Source organism: Phalangium opilio, unplaced genomic scaffold (assembly GCF_054372755.1).
Source record: "Phalangium opilio isolate 3A_F unplaced genomic scaffold, DU_Popi_V2 ptg000046l_1, whole genome shotgun sequence".
Taxonomy (NCBI): Eukaryota; Metazoa; Arthropoda; class Arachnida; order Opiliones; family Phalangiidae; genus Phalangium; species Phalangium opilio.
Window position 1 is genome coordinate 5,612,260 of NW_028324169.1, and position 6,000 is coordinate 5,618,259.

Genomic DNA, 6,000 nt, shown 5'->3' on the forward strand with positions numbered 1-6,000 from the left:
TCTAATGTCTCTAATGTTTTAGGAATCTTGTGGCCAATGAGTTCATCAGATATCAGAACTCCGTAAACCTTAATTTGCATATTAAGATATTCATTAACTTCGACGCTTAGGCAGCCAATATCAGTTATTCGGTCAGTACTGTATACAAACAGTGATCTTGAATTTGTAGTTCTTGTAACGGCCCAGTTTAAGGGTTCAGCAACATTGTTAATTTGGAACTCCCAATATTTTGTGAAAAGGTCTTGCAAGCCTCTTATTTCAGTAGAGTCAATTTCAATAGGATTCGACGTCGATGGTGATGATTGATAAATGTTTGGCGAAACATCGGGGTTATTAACTTCATAGGAATCAAGATTCTCGTGATGTAGCTTTCTTCGTTTAGGATCCTAAATGTAATTAAATATTTTAAACTAGTCAATGTATTTGATAAAAGCATCCTCAAGACTGACAATTGGATGTTCAGCTTCAAGAGGAAGGTCCCTGGTTTCAAGTGGTTGAGAATTCAAAGATATATCGCAGTTTGTAACTTCGGAAGAAGTAGAGAGGAGACAGGAAGAAGTATTTGTTATTATGGAACAGTCCTGCTGTTTTCTTGGATCCTATAGTTTAATATATTTTATTTACAATAATTTATACAAGTTCTTTAAGTGTTTAGTAAATACTTACAATCATGTATTCAGTCTCACTGTAAGCCATTGGCTCAGGGTATTCTTCAGTTGGACCTTCCCCCCCGACAAAATGTTCTGAACAAACACAAAGCCCTTTCGATAGTCTTTCTGAAGTTAAGAAATCTGGCCTACCACATGCTCTAACCCACCGAGTACACTTTTTAGATTCTCTTTTAGGTTTTGGAAAACGAAAAAATTTGATACCAGCCATATATTTCTTGTGGGCATATCTACAACGGTTTTTACAACCATTATAAGAACAGTTTTTTACTGGCATTATTGTTCATTAGTTTTCAATTAGTTATAATTATTCCTAAAACGTTGGCAAAACCAGGTAAAAATTCAATAAATTGGGGAAAAAACCTTAAGACTTGTCTAAGTTGGCTTGGCACATTTCGGATGGGAGAGCAGAAGACAAAATAAAAAATACTGCCGATTCAAACTACGTCATAGACGCCGCGCAGGCGCGGTAACCAAGAAATTGTCCTACAATTTCTCTCTCTGGGGCCTCTAAACGCCGGCTTTTATAACATTAGCCCGCCACTCTCTTCCTCCTCCCTGGGACGCCCAATGACGGAACTCGAGAAATATTTGGAGGATGATCGCTGCAAGTGTCCTTCATTTCTGGAGGGCGAAAACAAAGGTTTACCCCATCTTATCAAGACTTGCTAAGAAATTTCTTGCGACACCAGCTTCATCAGCTGATGTAGAGAAAAAGCTTTCCGTTGCCGGTTTTCTAATGACAGCAAGAAGTTGCATATGAATCAACCACGTCGCAGATATACTACTGTATCGGGAGTATAGTAGCTACAGTGAACGGGTTTGAGCGTCAGGCACTTGGTGTCCTGAACATGACGTTAAAGCGTTTAAAAAAAGGCCCTTTCAAGGGCCACTTTACCTTTAACAAAAAAAGGTTTCCACTCAAACTGTATTGCTTAAACTGCCCTTCTTAGGGCAAAATTCTTCCATTTTCCTTTCCCCGAAAACATGTGTTCCTGAACATGACGTAAAAACAGCTCGCTTGATAGTTTGGAGGAGAACTTGAGTTTCACTGTCTTGGTCCTGTTGCAGTGAGGACGCGAAGCTCTAGTTTATAGAAGGATAATTTAAGTTCGTAAGTAAATCTTGTAGTCTAGTTAAGATATTTTACGGGTGTGTAAAGTAGACACTAAAAATAAATAGTTTGTCCGGGTGTTTTAAGAGAGTTAATACCGCAAAGAGTTTCCCCGATAAGACACTAAACTGTAATTGTCTAAGGATTCACCCGTATCAAATATCTCCATGATGTTGTTTTTTCCACTACTCAACCCCCTTCTACACAATAGAACTTTGCCACATAAGTTTCACAACTTTCCTAGTTTTTCAGATACCGAGGAATAAATGCGACGCACATCTCAACTTCGACTCTACTGCGCTTGAACGCACGGACCACACTCAAATTGGCGTTACAGACTGTTTGCGTTGTGATTGGATAAGGCCCGATTGACCAGACTGGTACTCTCTTTGGTATGTATGGGTAATTTAGTTAGGTTTGTGAACACTGAACAATCGGGTGACTGACTCTGTTCTATAATCATTGCTTACCTTAATTTCCCTCAATCGAAAAAAAGTAAGTTTGGTATATTTTAAACGTAATTAAACTATCATGTGTTTACGTTTACGCATTAGCTATTAATGGAATTATTTTGATCTAATTTTGCGTTGTGGGGTTTAATAACAACCTGGATTAATTATAGTTTAATTATTAAATTAATACAGGCCAATTCAGCTAACGGGCAATCTTGTAGGTATTAAAGAAACCTCCGTTCTTGGTCAAATTAAACAACAATGTACCGCCACTAATGTTGCATTTCAACGATAATTGGTTCGCTTCTTATAGTTTCCGAAGTTGCGAAATAAAATATAATTTTAATACTTGAATTATTATTAAATTAATTGTAAATAAATTTTGAACTATTTTTAAATAAACTCGCAAGATGAAAGTTTCGTTTTGCGTGTGTTTTCTATTTTTTATTTTGAGTTTTATTTTAGGCTTAATGTGAATGAATTTTTGTTTTAATGGCGAGATTAATAAGAAAAATATAATATTATAGCTTATGTCACGTGGGCCAGGGAAAATCTTAAAAAATCTGCCCAATCACGTTAAACCTTGCAAATTTTAATGAAACTTCTACTACCCATTTAAGTGCTTGAACACTATCTCTGAATAACACCTACGCGTTATAGAAAATTATCAAGATTTATCCACCCAGCAATTTCATAGGCAATCTATTAAAGAGAATAAATCAATGGAGAAACTATTTGGATTTAAAGAGAATAAATCAATGGAGAAACTATTTGGATAATGGAATCCAAGAGTGTGATTACTCTCTCGGTTCACTCATGATCTAGGCTTCAAATAAAAAATGAAGGTTTTCAAATCCAAGGATCCTAAAAATTATAACACTTAATACGTAAAAGAATGTCTTGCTCGGTTCATACAAGAATTAATTTACTATAAGAATGCCTAAGTCACTAGATTTTACGCTTCTACTCTTACGCCGGTGTTAGTGGACAAGTAAGCCCCACCCCTTTTATGTCCGTCATTGCTCTGCGCTTTCCTATTGCATCCTGTGGGGATAGGTCATACAGACGCGATTGACGTATTCCGAATACAGAGAAAAAACCTCGAGCAAAGTAAACCGAAAATGGAGGCTGCCAGCGGTGCTGAAACGGTTAGGGAATGGTTTTTAATTGCCATTAACAAGTTAGTTAAAGGTTTTGAACCTAACTTAATGGATTTTGAATACTTGTCTCTACGTGAAAATCGTTCGTTCTATAATTTTTTTCTAAATCGAATGAAGTGTACTATACTTACGAATTTCGTCAGTTCCAAAAACCAAACCAAGGCTTAACGAAAAGCTAAAAGTGATAGATGGTGGAAAAGAGAGTAAGATAAAATATTAAGTCCCACCTTGGTTTCCAGCCTCCCCCCACTCATGAGGGGGATTTTCGACTATCACGCGCGCACCGGACGCCTTTTTAGGCTTTGTTATAGTAAATTCCTTTTGGTTCATATCAATATATTTATAATTTTAATTAAGAGTTTTCCAAGGGCACCAAAAAGTAACACCTAATTTATGCTTTTATTAGGCTTTCGTAATAAAAATGTTCACTAATAAACTATCTGCGTATTTGATTCCAAGAGGCACTAAATAATGTAAATCTTATTCCGTAATATAATCTGGTAGCGTAAGTTTATATGTTCCATAAGTATGACATTTCCTATACTTCGTAATGCTAGAGACTTACTGAGAGCTAGTTCGACAACGACAAGCGATTTTGCAGTCCATCTTAATTTTTTTGACTTTTTAAATTAATGCAAATTTCCTTCATTAACTTTAAGTTTTTTTCTCTCTAGAAACTGATGTGACTAATAGTCTTCTTGCCTCTACCTTCTTTAACATTAGCCTTCCCTTCAGAAGAAGGAAGATTTTGTTCGAAGGAGGAGATCTTCTCGAAAAAGGAGAGAGACTCCCTTCTCTAGGAAGCTTCCCTCTAACCATAGTAGGTTTTCTTCTAAAGAAGGTAAACTCTTCTTAGAGCAAGCGCCTTCTTTTCCAAAGAAGAAAAAAATTTCTTCTACGGAGGGGAACCTACAGTTGAGAAGGGTGCACACCACTTCCAACCTTAGACCGTCAGCCTCTATGAGCAGGGATAAGGGAGTTGAGATGGATTGGAAATGATGATGGGCGACATGCAGCACCGTATCTCTCCCAGTGTACCTCGCGCACGCCCCTACCCTTCGGTAGGCGATTGCTAAGTGCTGCCGCGTAGCGCCATTTTATTTCTATGAGAACTAGCTTCTATTTTGAATAAAGAGGGAGCGCCCCTTACAATTTCGTCCAGTACGACCCTACCTAACCGCTGAGGATGCTGGGAGGACTATGGTGCCGTAGGTGGGGTACACAAGCAACGCTATAGGTATGGGGGTTTCCACTCCATTCCTCTCTCCTTCAAGCTCTGAGTTACTCACCCCCTTCTTCTCTCCTGCACATCTACTCTTGGACGGGGAAGGGGTCAGATTGAATTTTTCAAACAGGTTCTGAGAAGGTGAAGCGGGATTTGCCGGTGTCGCCCTCTGTGTCGTAGAAGGGGAAGATTGGAAGCGGGAAGAAATCGCGAAAGGCCCACCACTGATTCTGGCGCGAAGCGAATATATCAGCGTCATCATGGCGGGGGCAATGGCTTCTATCTAGATGGTCAGAGCATGAGGAAGTTGCATTGGGGGCGGATTTCTTTTAAGAACTGTAAATTCTGCTTGAAAATAGACAATAGAAAAATGAAATTACAAACTAATATGACGATTTTAAACACTTTAATAGTATCTATAAAATTACATCGTTCAATTAGCAGCCTCACTGAATTCATAATTATTTAACATAGCTACCAAACAATGATAAAACTTCTGGTGTATTAACAACAATCCTTGTTTTTTGTGATATATTGAATTTTGCGGCTTTAGGAGTCCGATTATAATTTTAATCAATCTTTGGTAAATTGCAAGATTTCCAATATGAAACATTTTTATAACCTTGCATTTTTGTAAATTTTTGGGCGGTAAGGGAAAAAGGTTACTTTAAATATCATGACCAAATCTATCTCGCGTGTAGTGAACTCGCGCCCCGTCTGGCGTTGCTTCTTAGTGAGGGAGAATACCCCAATAGCATCCTCGCTTATGCATGTTGGTTTCTCTGTACTCAATTTCGGAAATTGTCTATTTAAAAGGAAAATCTGCGACTACTTGACAAAGTGACCCGGGCGAAAGCCTGAGAAAAATAAAAAACCATAGTTTCTTCTCTTGGAAATCTCCTAGAAAAATATGACGACTTTAAACACTTCTATGGTATCTATTAAATTAAATTGTTCAATTAGTAGTCATAATTAATTCATAATTATTTAACACAACTTTCAAACAATGAAAAAAGCTTCAGGTCAGTTAACACTTTTGCCGCGAAATGAATAACAAGGTCATCTCACCTTATAGGGTGGGCTTTATTCTGAGGCTTGACAACAAAAATCGTAAAATATTTTACCGGAGCTTCTTTCCTGGAACCGTTTCTCTAAAAACATGATTCTTTAAAATATTTTAATATCTGGAAATAAGTGTGTCTTTGTCATAATTTTCAAACCACGAAAATTAGTGGCTAATTTATAATTTTGGTAATATACAATTCAAAAAAAATAAAATGTATTTAGGCTGAACTTGACATGTAACTAAGAATTGGAACAATTCACTTTGAGGCGAAACCATAAGCAATATTTAGGGTGGCCCTTATAAGGGCCTTTTTAC